Source organism: Sarcophilus harrisii, chromosome 5 (assembly GCF_902635505.1).
Source record: "Sarcophilus harrisii chromosome 5, mSarHar1.11, whole genome shotgun sequence".
Taxonomy (NCBI): domain Eukaryota; kingdom Metazoa; phylum Chordata; class Mammalia; order Dasyuromorphia; family Dasyuridae; genus Sarcophilus; species Sarcophilus harrisii.
This window is the reverse complement of record NC_045430.1, coordinates 86338776-86352472: the sequence shown is the minus strand read 5'-3', so window position 1 is coordinate 86352472 and position 13697 is coordinate 86338776.

The following is a 13697-nucleotide window of genomic DNA, read 5'->3' as shown; positions in this document are numbered from 1 at the left end:
AACCAAACTTCTGACATCTAGAATACCACAACTGTCATCAGAAAGGCCCAAAAGTAATTTTAAATATATGAAATAAAGGTAATTGAAGAATCAGTCAAATTCAGGAGCCTGACTATTGTCCCTCTCCTTTATAAAACCCATATTTGTGGGAAAGAGTTTTTGATTTTTTATCTTAAATATCATTGTTATCTATTAGATTTATAGCATTTTATCTGACAATATGCAACCTCAACTTTACAACCATCTCTTATTGTAAAGAATAAAAAGGAGGGAGGAAAATTCAGCAAATCATATCAACCATGTATCATATAGTTGCATATCAACCACAACTGACATTACATGCAATGTTTCATTCCCATAGTCTTCAACCTCTTCAGAAAAAAAGAAGAAAGTGACTTCTCACTATAATTAGGTTGGTCAGTATAATGATGGAAATTATTTTGTTGTTGCTTTAATCCATATAAGTCTTTTTATGGTTTTCTATATTCTTTGATGAGGTCCTGAATGGCTGAATGTGCTTGGCAGAGAAAGACTAAAGCATTACCCTGAGGCAAAGGGTAAGGGAAGGACACTGATTGGTACCAGTTTAACCTTAAAGCCCCACCTTGTTGTGTCCAACCAAGAAATCCAAATTATATCCCTGGGGCCCACCCTTTAAGAAGGTTGTGGGCAGCCCAGCTATGTCCTATCAGAAATCCCAGTAATTTCCCTGAGATTAAATTTCCCCTACAAAATCTGTTTATGGCTCACACCATCTTTGCTGAACCTCTTGGATCAGTTTATCATGGCACTCTGCCTTGTAGTGTCTTTCCCTTTACATCTCTCCTATTCTACATGATGTATTTTCCTCTCATCCTCCCACTATGCTCTCCTTTCAACCTTCATTATGCTTTATGGTGTCTTTCTTCTCCTTATAGCTAACTAACTTTTTTGGGGAGCTAGCCTGCCAACTAAAGGAATGCCTTAACTTGGTTAATGGCAGGTTGCATTGGTTCTTTACATCATTAATTGTTAAAAACATTTTTAGTTATAACAACATCCTTTCCCAATCTATTTCATATTTCATAATAGATGCATTATTGCATCCCTTCATTTTGTCTGTAATCTCTTCTCCTAAATAAACCTACTTTTTGCCAAAGAGAATGGCCATTGTGAATTGTTTATATGACTAAACCCGCACATTTGATACTTCTCTTAAAGCACATCATCTGTTGCCACATCATTTCCTTTATCAGCCACATCATTCTTAATGTTCAAGTTTTCTTACAATATTCTGTTACATTCATGTTACTCTATTTGTGTAATCATTCCTCAATTAATGGACATCACCTTTGTCATTTTTTTTTCTACATCAGAAAGGACTAACAAGTATTTTTGGTGTTAGAGAGGTATTTCTTTTATCATGGATCTCCTTGGGATAGGTGTATAACAGTGGAATTTCTAGATCAAAATTTATGATTATTTTAATCACTTGCTGTTCCTATGGTCTCTCAATTGATTTAAGAATAGCTAGATCAATTCACAGTTTTATCAACAGTGTAATAATGTGTTTATCTTTCCATAAGCCCTTGCACAGTAACTATTCTCATTTTTGTTGTCTTGCCAGTTGAAGTGGCAGATCAGGAGTTGTTTTGATATCAATTTTTCTTATTAGTGATGATTAAGAGGAAGCTTCCATTTGGTTGTTAGTAATTTATGATTCTTCTTAGCTTCTTGTGATAAGTCTGTCTTTTCCCTATTTCCCTCCCTACTCCCAGCACTCAGCATTGTGCCTGGCCTGGAGTAGGTGCTTAATAAATGTATAATGGTTAATTGACTGGGAACTATTTCTTTCTTTCCTTAAATCCTTTGTGTATTGGACATAGCATTTTAATACACATAAGGAAGTTCCCATTTATTCTTGGATAGATCTGAAACAATTTTGCCCAATAAACTGTTGTTTTTTTTTTGTCAAAGTTGCATTTATGTTTTGCAAAAAGTGTTTCCACTTTATGCAATCTTATCTATTTTATCTTTTGAAATAGTCTTCATCCCTTGTTCAGTTAGAAATTCTTTCCCTAACTATACTGGTGAAGAGTTTTAGGTTTGGTTTTCATTAAATTTTAGAATAATATTACTTTTAACAATTAGATCACAAATTAATTTCAGCTTATGTAAGCTTATGATGTTGACCTAAATTTAATTTTACCAAACTGATTTTCAGTTTTCTATAACAATTCTTTTATTGGATTTCCTGACTGGACACAGCAAGGTGGTGCTTTAAGGTTAAACTGGTACCCATTAGGGTCCTTCCCTGTTTGCCTCAGGGCAATGCTTCAGTATTTCTTTGTCAAACACACTCAATCATTCAGGACCTCATCAAAAGAGACAGAAAACTATAAAAAGACTTATATGAATTGAAGCAACAAAATAATTTCAAACATTAGAATGACCAACCTAATTGTAATGAGAAGTCACTTTCTTCCTTTTTTCTGAAAAGGTTGAGAAGTATGGGAATGAAACATTGAATTGAATAAATATGTTAATTTTGGCAGTATTATCATTTTTATTATATTGGCTCAGATTATTGTGGACAATTGATATTTCAATTAATTTTAAGTTGATTTTCTGGGATTCTTTAAGAAAATCATCAAATTATTTGTAAAATAATTAAAGATTAATAACACAATAAAAGGCAATGAAGAAATCTATGGCAAGTTTGAGTTAGCTACAACATGCTGAAGAACTTCTGAGAAGAAAAGGAATAAAAGATATCCTTGAGGGAATACATGACAGAAAATTAAGATGTGTTGACAGGAACAGCATTTTATTGCATGCTTATGATGAGAAAGTGAAGGCTTCCAGCATGTTGAATAGACTTCCTGTGATGACTTTGTTGAAGAAAATCATTATAAGCAGTCATTCTCTTTATATTTGGAGGGGACTTCCATAGGGATGAGGTTTATATGACTATTGGACTATTCAAGTATATTTTGTAAACCACTCCCCCCACATCCGATCACTACAAGGTCTTTCAGGGAGCAAGTAGATGGTTAATGAATGTTTGTTGAGATGAACTCAGTGCATTATCATAACAATCATTTTAACCATCTCTGAAGAACAAAGAACATAAAGACTTTTCAGTTGTTCCCATTATACAGTCAATTTTTCATATATTATGTCAGATGTATCATATTTATAAAAGCAATTTAAATAGAATTGTGTTCAGTATTTTACTTACAACATGACCGAACCTTTTAAAGTTACATCTTGGTGATACCTGAGACTCATATGGCCAGTGTCATCATTTTCATAGTGACTCTACTTCATTCTTCAATCCTTAACTTTCAAAACCTTTCTTACAAACTTCAGGCTGTTTTAAACCCAGAGTCAAAAAGAGTTCAAATCCAACTTTCTTTTTTAAAAAACAGTAGTTTTTAATTTTCAAAGTAAATGCAAAGATAGTTTTCAACACTCACCCTTGCAAAACTTTGTGTTCCAAATTTTTCTCCCTACTTCCTTCCATCCCCTCCCCCAGACAGCAAGTAATTCAATATATGTTAAACATATACAATTTTTCTATACATATTTCTACATTTATCATGCTGCACAAGAAAAATCAAATCAAAAAGAAAAAAGAGAAAAAACAAAAAGCAAGTAAACAACAAAAAAAGGTGAAAAATTATGTTGTAATCTAAAGGTCTGAAACTCTGAGTAGGTGCACTGGAATCGGACAATTGAGCACTTAAGGCTAATTATCTATTGGACAATACTCTATTAGCATATGCTTGGAAAATGGCCCTTTCCACTATTCTGGGCTGGCTCCATCTTTTAGTGTATATAGATAATTGTAGGAGTGTTGGTGTTTCTTTTTCCAAAACACAGTCAGGTGATAAAAGTTCAAATCTTTTATTGTTTTCTTCAATATAACCCAGTTAGCTCAGACCTATCTCTCCACTTGGTTCTAAGAGCTCCACCCAAATGTCTCCAAATCCAAAGGTTTGTCCTTCCGACTCCAGCCAGCACCAAGGTAGAAGATACAATGAATCTCTCTTGCCTCGAAGATAGGGCTTGTAGGCTTTCTTGCAGAGTGCTCCTCTCCAACTCCTGGGAATGCTCCGAAGTAACTCTCTAGTAAACTCTCTCCAGAAACTCCCCCAAGCTCCCAGAGCTCCCTGTATATATGTGATCTCCCAAAGGTTAACTCGGCCTTCTGGAGGGAGAGGGATTCTGGGCTATCTTCCAGAGGGCTCTCTGGCCCTAAGGGAGGTGTGAATTCAGATATCTCTTTCTAAACCCTGAACTCTCCCAAACGTGTGAACTCCATTGAGGACTTAGATACTTATGAGCTCTCTAAAGGTGTGAACACAAGCATTGTTTCCATCATTTGTACTTAGTACCTTGTTTCAAGTTCTGGCCCAAAATATCTCCTTCTAAGATCAAATCAATCATATTGAAGCATGCCAAATTAGATAATTATTGTCTCTATCAACTCTAATGGCTTAACAGTTTGTAAAGATTCCAACATAGAAGGGATTAGGGGTTGGAATAAGACAAGCCAGGGTCACTTTGGCTGTGGACAAGGAGAAGGGAGGTCATGGAGAGCCTGTGTCCATTCCCTTCACGTCTCCCCATAAAGACCAAGGATTTCTGCTTATCCTGACTCTGGCTGATTCTAAGTCATCCAGGGTGCTAACTCAGTCTTCACATTGTAATCCACATTCGGTCCCAACAGTCCTCTTTCTGGATGCAGATGACTTTCTCCATCATAAGTCTATTAGTAGTGGCTTGAATCACCTCATTGTTGAAAAGAGCCAATTCCATCAGAATTGGTCATCACATAATCTTGTTGTTGTATACAATGTTCTCTTGGTTTTACTCTATTCATTTAGCATTACTGTTCCTGTAAGCCTCTCCAGGTCTTTCTGGAATCATCCTGCTGATCATTTCTTATAGAACAATAATATTTCAAAACATTTATATACCATAACTTACTCAGCCATTCCTCAACTGATGGGCCTCCACTTAGTTTCCAATTTCTTGCCACTACAAAAAGGGCTCCTACAAACATTTTTGCACATGTAGGTTCTTTTTCCTTTTTTATGATCTTTTTGGGATACAGGCCCAGTACAGATACTGTTGGATCAAAGACTATGTAGAGTTTAATAGCACTTTGGGCATAGTTCCAGATTGCTTTCCAGAATAGTTGGATGAGTTCATAACTTCACCAACAATGTCCCAGTTTTCCCACATCTCCTTCAACATTTCTCATTATCGTTTCTTGTCATCTTAATCAATCTGAAAGGTATGTAATGATACCTCAGAGTTGTCTTGATTTGCTTTTCTCTAATCGATACTGATTTAGAGCATTTTTTGATGTGATTATAAATGATTTTAATTTACAAATCCAACTTTCAATGTTTATATTTAGAAAGTGCTTGAGAAAGCTTTATCTAAATGGCAGCTCTTATGATGGAACCTTCCTTCCATCCCCCCTTTTTTTTCTCTTTATATTTCTATTCTCTAACACTGTGCCTTGCACATACTTATATCTACTAGTAGCTGGGATTATGAAGGTCATGTGATCTAATTTCACCATTTTGCAGATGAGTAAACTGAGTCCTGTAGCATTCAAGTGATCAGTTTAAGTCACAAAGATAGCAAATACTAGAGTTAGAATTGGAATCCTGTCTTCTGATTCCAAATCAATGGCATAAAGGACAGAATATTGGACTTTTAGTCAGTCAGCTCTTATTTCAAATCTTCTCTCTAATATTTACTAGCTGTGTCCTAGGCAAATCCCTCAATCTCTCTCTCTCTTTCTCTCTCTCTCTCTCTCTCTCTCTCTCTCTCTCTCTATATATATATATATATATAATTATCTGTAAAATGAAGATGAAAGCACCTACTGCATGAGATTGAAATAATCAGATAATATTTGGCATAATAATAGTTTCTGACTTTTAAAGGGTTTTCATTACTATATATTATGAGGCAGTGGTTGTAGAGGAAGATATCTAGTTGACACTATAAATCAATATAGAAAGCTATAAAGTTTACAAATATTTGTTTTTATTCTTTGCTTTAAGATCTTCACAGAACCAAGTATTTTACTTTAAATTCTTCTAATGCTTGTCTTTACTAGCCTGGAGAGACATCCATCTGTTGCCAATCACTGGACTTCCCTAATGCTTATTAAGCAAATGACTGTTGGGTCTCTTATATGTTAACTCCTTCCAGAATCTTCACATATTCCACATACCCATTCGAGTGTCTTCCTATTGTCCAGTTTTGGACCTTATCTAGACTGTTTCTTGGCCTCTGCTTTGTTTATGAAATCTTCTTACATCAGGGGTTCTTAATTTTGGTGTATGCACCCTATTTTTATTTCAGAGAATTCTTGAACATAGATAAAAAATAAAAATATATATGTATCTATGTATATATCATATCTATCTGTGTATATATCTATGCATATGTCATGTCTGCATCTATCTATCTAAATATATAAATATCTTTTTACTGACCTCTAATTAATGTTTAGAATTTTATTCAATTATGAATGTAGGACACAAATACTATTCTGAACAAAAATCTGTAGGTTTTACCAGACAATCACTGAGATCCCTGCCTCAAAAAAGTTTAAGAAAGCTCATATTACATTAAAAAAAAATTCTGATCTGTTACATTTAGTCTCTTCCATTTTAGACTCAGATAACTGACAATTACATTTTTCCTCTCCTTCAGGGTCCTTTAGAAATCATTTTCTCTTTCATCCACAGAAGCAAATAAAATATAAGTATTATTCATCTGAGTCTCTATATCCCCTCATGTCAGGGTAATTAGGTCCCAACCCATTTCTCTAGTTTAGAAAAAGAATTATATGGATAATACATGGAAAATCAAAATAAAGGAAACTGGTCTCCATATTTCTATCTACATTGCCTTTCTGTTTATACAGTTGCTTGTCTCTTAGATACTATCCCTTGATACTATCTTTCAGTTTGTTTTCTCTCCTCACACTAAGAAAATTACTCCTCTTTGAAGTATAAAGTATTGTTTAATAAGCATTTTTTTTGGGTAAATGAAGCCCCAGGGGCCTAGTAATTGTTTTCTGGATCAATTCCTTTCTGTAGTAAGTCACCAGATAAAGCAAATCTTCATTTTGAATCAAAACCATTTTGCACTTCAAGATACTTTAGAAATAACTGAACTAACAACAGTTTCAGAAATGTTTTTCTAATTAGATCAATATTTTCTTACTATTACAAGAATTGAAGTGAGCTAGATAATAGCTTTTTGGTTTTTGTATTGCTAGAAATTGTTGTATTGGCAGATAGCTTTTGAAATAACAAGAATTAGTGATCTGAAAGTCTCTTACAATGAATAAACTTTGGGTATTAGTGTAAATATACTTTTGTGTAAGAGAATGCTGAAAAGTTTGAGTTAGGAAGTATCAATTTTTAAACATCATAGTATCCCATCTTATCTTTCTCCTGTAAGTCATATTAAATAGGGTACAGAATTTTATTTTAAGCATCATTGTTTTCTAATCAACCAACAGAATTAAAGTACCAGAGTAATTCCTGGTAAGGTACACCTATGTTACATCATTTCAAAATTAGAAGAAATCATTAAGGATTGTCAGAAAAGTAAGTATGTTAACCATTCTTTAGAAAAGAATCATCCTATTAATATTTCTGTAATCATGAAAAGAGGAAAATGTTTATATTTTCTCTGTTACACATTCATACATATGCATGCACATACATGCATGCATATTTACACTTATATGTGCCCCTACAGATATATACATACATTTATATATCTATATATACATAGTTATGTATATGTTCTATTGAATGAAGTCACATATAAGCAATAAAAAGATGAAAAGGCATGTTAAAATTCTATTAGAACAAAGTTTTTTTAATAAAAATATGTAAAAATCAGTCCAAATATGTATATAATATAGTCTCTGCCAATTTCTAATGATAACATTTATATAAAAATAAAAAAATAAATAAAAACCAAAGTCCATCAGATTTGAGGTGCTTTTTTTTTTTCATGTTTCAAGAATGATACCTGGAAAGAAATAATATTGAAATAATAAAATTTGGGAGAATACATGAAAAGATGGAGACATAGAAGTAGAAGGAGTGAATATCCTGGGAAAAATAATAATTTCTAGTTGATGAAAAACTTGAAATGAATTTCAAGTAATCAGAAAATAATGTGCAATAGCATCTGGATATCAAGAGAAAGAAATGTTGGATAACCTCATTTAACTGGCTCTCCTGAACCAATGTTATGGCCATTATACTCATCTTTTAATATTATGATACTTTATTTTATTTTGCTGAGAGAAATTAAAGAACTGAAGATCCTATTCTCTTGAATTTTAATGCTGATATAATCTTACATCTTCTATTCTTAGATATTTCCTATAAAACTTTGCTCTTTTGGTTTATATCTTGTCTCTTTGTTCTTTGTTTTCTTTCCTGTATCATCTTTCTTAAACAAAGGTTTTTTCCCCAAAGATTCTGACCCCTTTAGATTTCCAGTGATCCTGCACCCATAGGTTTAATTTGTCATCTCTGTGCAGATAACTCCCAAATATGTATCCAGCCTTCCTTCTCTCTTGAACTCTAATACTACCTGTGTGGCCACTGAGAAGCCACCTAATCTCTCAGTTTCCTTACTGTGAAATGAAGAATTTGGACTATATGACTTTTAATGACTTTTCCAACTCTAATAAACAATGGAATTTCTACTCTTGTAATACCAACTTCTACTAGACATCTCTATTTTTACATACTCAAATTTATCATGTTCAAAGAAAATTCATTGTTCTCTCTCTTAATAAGTTCATTTTGCAAACTCATGTTGATAGTGTCACCTTTTCCCCCCAAATCTAGACTTAAACTCTCAGAGTTAATTTCACCTCTTCATTTCCCCCTCACTATCAAACTCTCTTTCCCAACTATATATAGTGAAGTTTTTCCCTTTTTACTTCTACAATGTCTCTAGCATGTGATCTCTTCTTCCATGATTAGCATCCTCTTGCTTAGATTATTGTAACAGTTTCCCAATCCATCTACGTCCTTCCAACATCTCCCTTCTCCAGTCTGTCCTCCTATATGGCCATGCCTGACCATATTAACCCCCTTCTTAAAAAGCAGTGCACACTATTCCTGAGTGAAGGGCTATATTTAGTTTCAGGCAATATATTTTACTGGGGAAGTTAACATCTTGGAGCATGTCCTGAAGAGGGTGGCCAGGATGATGTGGGCATTGAAAATTATGTTGTGTGAGAATTGTTTAAAGAAAATGAGCTAATTAAACCTGAAAAGTTTAGTAATAAATCAAATTTTAAATGCTCAAAAAGAATTATTTTTTGTCAGTGAAGGCGTTCTAAGGATTTAGACTTCAGTTCATTCTAAAGAAGTACTTTCTAACCAAATGATCCCAAAATACATTAAACTCCCTCTTAACATAGTGAATTTACTATCATTGTTGCAATTAAAGAAAATATTAGATGAGGTCCACTAGCAATGTTGTGCAGATTTGCCCTCTATTATCTATTCTGGTCCTAGGATATTTAGTATTAAACTAGTAAATATTATCTTTGACATTCAGAAAAAGTAATACTTGCAGGTTTCCTGATCTTTCTTGTTGATGGATATACAATGTAGAAAAATTTTAAGGCAACAGATGAACTTCTTTTGAAAAAAAAAATACTGATATCCATTATGCGATGAGAGAATATGAGGAAATAGGACAAGTAGAAAAATAAAATGGTACCACTTGAGAATAAAAAAAAAATTAATGTATTCAAAGGAGATACTAAAATTCAGAGCTGGTAGAAAGCAGAAGAACATGTAGAAAGCAAAAATTCTCTTCATATACAATACTATTCACATGATCAGTGAAGCTATCAAGATATTTGGCTAGGAATCAAAATGATACCTTGATAAAGATAGAAATGTATCCAAACCCTTTAAATTCAAGAAAGCAGGAGAAATAAATTGTGAATCATGAAAACAAGAAAGAAGCAGATATGACTGGTTTTGCTGAAAAAGTTCTGTAGTCTTTAAACTTTAAAGTCACACTTTGTTTGCATTTATAGTATTTCAAAAGAAAAAAAGACACATAGCTTTTGCTGATTGAGGTGATACTGGTCTTTTGTAATTTTTTCTAATCAGGTTATAAGAGAGGCAGATGGTATGATCAAAGAATTAGAGTTTTAAAAGAACCTTAAGAAGTTATCCAGTCCATCTCTTTATTTTTCACATGAGAAAACTGAGGTCCTAGAAGGATGAATTTTTTATTGTTTAGTCTTTTTAGTCATGTCTCATGACTGAATGCTTCATCACCTAATTTGAGGTTTTCTTAGCTTTTTAAAACACTAATGCTATACAAATAATTTCAGGTCAATATTTTAAGACTCAAAGGCTGGACAGAAAATATAATAAGACAGAATCATAGATAGAAGTTTGCAAGGAGTCATAAAATAAAATCACAGTAGAGATGGAAGGAAATTTCAAGATTTTCTAGACCAAACTTCCTGGAGCTTCTAGGTGGCATAGTGAATAGTGTGCCAGGTCTGAAGTCAGGAAAATATCTTTCTGAATTCAAATTTGGCCTTATTACATTTGTGATCCTAAGCAGGTCACCTCAACCTGTTTGCCTCTATTTCCTCATCTGTAAAATGTGCTAGAGTTAAAATTGGCAAATCAACTTAGTATCTTTCCTAGAAAATCTCAAATGGTCAGGTGTTATGAGCCAGAATCTGAACTGGAAACAAGGATTCTTTCAAGGTGCTAACTCAGGGCAATTGATAAAGACAATGGTTATCTAGTTTAGCATGATGATTAATAGTTCTCTAAGTTCAGTATGATTGATTAAATCTTACAACAAATAATGGTTTCCTAGTGATATAATGATTGATTTATACTCAGTGTAGAGCATATAAGCTAGAAGCCTCAGTCAGGTAAATTTAGAGATTCACAGAGCCAGAGAAGACAAGCAGACAGAAGGCTAGAGGCTGGAGCACAAGCCCTTGGACCCAGATTCATTCCATCTCACACCACCTTGGTGGCAGGCTCTCCTCCTTAGTTTCTCCACTGAAATCAGGATTCTTGAAGGTCTCTAAGAAAGGTGCCCAGCTCCAAGCAAAGAGATTATAAAGGATTTGGACTTTTAACAACTGGCTGTTCTTGTGGTGACTACTGAACTGAAAAGAAGGCTGCTTCTAGGAGCCCCCTGAGAAACCTGAACCAGAACATTATAGTCAGGTATCTTAGGAATCATATCATCTATTCAGAAATAAAAAGGTTTGCAATATACATGTATATATATATGCATATATATACATAATATATTAATGTACATTGTTTATATTTATGTTTTTTATATATACATATATATATTTATTGAATATATTTAGCATGTTTGCCTCATTTTATTTTAATTATTTTCTTCGCTGTACCAGTGTCTTTAAATCTTGACCTTATTCTTAGATTTTAATGATACTGACTATGAGATCATGGCTTGCTGGGAATGGTGGTGAGGATGGTTTGACATTCTAGTCAGTTATTAGGATAGTATGACAAAAGTTCCAATTATTTGATGATGCAGGAATTGACTGTGAGGGATGAAATCCAGCAGTGGGATAAATTTGGAGTCTCCAGAGATTAAGATTGGTCTACTATATTTTCTGGGAGATTGTTTAAGAGGATAAAAGCACTGTTCATTGCACTATTTCATGGTTATTGTTAATTTCTATTGAGAAATTAATTGTTGAACTGATGAGAGTCAGACTCAGTAAGTCTGAATTAACTAAGCAAGAGGGCAGATTGAATAACTGTCCAATGATCCATTTGAAAGTAGGGTAGGGCTCATGTTGAGAAATGATGCAGTCTTGATCCCAATTTGGTTCATCTTGTCTTAGTGTCAGGGGTGAGAAGAGCTCTATCAGCTGTGATATCCACTACTGGTCTACCTCTTTCCTCAATTCAATTTTCAGTCTGTCTTGAAGGTCAGAGGAGGTAGACAAAAATTTTAGTAACATGGACATTACATACTTTTATGGTATGTAAGGTTTCCCTGTGCAAAGGGGAGAGAGAGAGAACAAGTACAGGTATCCTTTCCACATTGTAGGGCTTAGGAGTGCAAGTCTGGAAAAAAGGCCCTCCCTTCATACCAGAAAAGTCTGAATTTTTTGTTTTTCTTTTGTGTGGTGTTTACAATTCCTTATAATAAAATTTGGGATTGTTTGGTCTTAGACTCTGTAACAGTCGCTGGGCTTCATGTATCATCTTTAGCCTTGTAAAATTCCCTTTTAATTTCTTGTGCCAGCCCATCATATATTGAAACCATGACTGGTAGAGTCCTCATGTGGAGAATGTTGGGACCTCATTGATTCTTTGGGAGGTTGGAATTGCCTGCTTAGGCTATTAAGGGAACCCACTTTTGAGGGCAGCATAATTGAAGGAACTTTGTCAAGGTGAACCATTGCTTACATATTTAAAGTTCACCAGCACGCAGATACTTTTGTTACTGAATGAAATGATTTTGTGAATAGATTTCTTCTTTATGGCTATTTGGCCTTCATTTCATCTGATTGTGGGACCTACTTTTCAAATTTCAAAACTGTGGACTGCATAAAATACCAGAACAGCTGATGTTTTCATTTCCTTTCTTACCCTCTGACAAGACAGCAAATTAAATTTCAAGATGTTATTCCTCCCAAAGCCTAGTTTTGGGCTATTGACTCTAGCCTTTGTTCAATGGTCTGATTTCCTTAATGAAAAATACTGTATTTCCTCAGTCAGTAGCAAATAAGTCAAAGTGATGATTCTCTTATTTTTAATTATTTGTTATTGTAATTATAGGAACAATAAGATGTATAATAGTGAAAGTGCATTGTTGTTTACAAAAACCACACAATATCAGATAAGATTTTTCATCCCCACTCTGGTTACATTGATAGTTTCATGTCTGATACTGCAAACAGTGCCTGAAGCTACTTCATTCTGGGGTCACTGAGGAATATTCACCTCAATCCTATGTTTACTGTTGCTACCATCCTTTCAAAATGGTTTGGGCTTTCATCCTAAAACATGATGAAGGGCTTGACAGGTGAAGAATAGTGAACCATGATAAGTACAGGTAAGTACAGCTTGGAGAAGGAAGTTAAGAGATGGGAAAATGTAAGGATCAATTGATATATTTGTCCCTCCCATGGGTAAGAATAAGAGAGTGAATATGAACTCTGGAGAAATTTGGTAATCTTTATACTCTGTACTATGAGATTTATATTCACTTTCCTACAAGTGTATTCTTAAATGAGGGGCAACTGATAGCTTATGGACTGGGAAATATAGAATGAATGGCCTCTCACTTGTAAAAAAGGGAAGTATTCTAGAAACTAAAATCCTACATGCAGATACAATTTTCCAGCTATATTGAAAAACAAATGTCTTTTTCTTTAAGCCATTTAATTCTGGTGGCTGGCTTTCTATTTTTGGTCACTTTTAATTTGGTACTTTTTTCAATGGCCCTACAGTTCCATTGTGTCCTTCAAACAAAATTTGTTGTTTGGTTTGTTTTTTGCCACACCATTGCAATTCTGACTTTTGGGGGCTTAAAATATTACAATAGTAATAGTATATATAACATAAATATTAAAATATTTACTATGATTAATTTTTTAT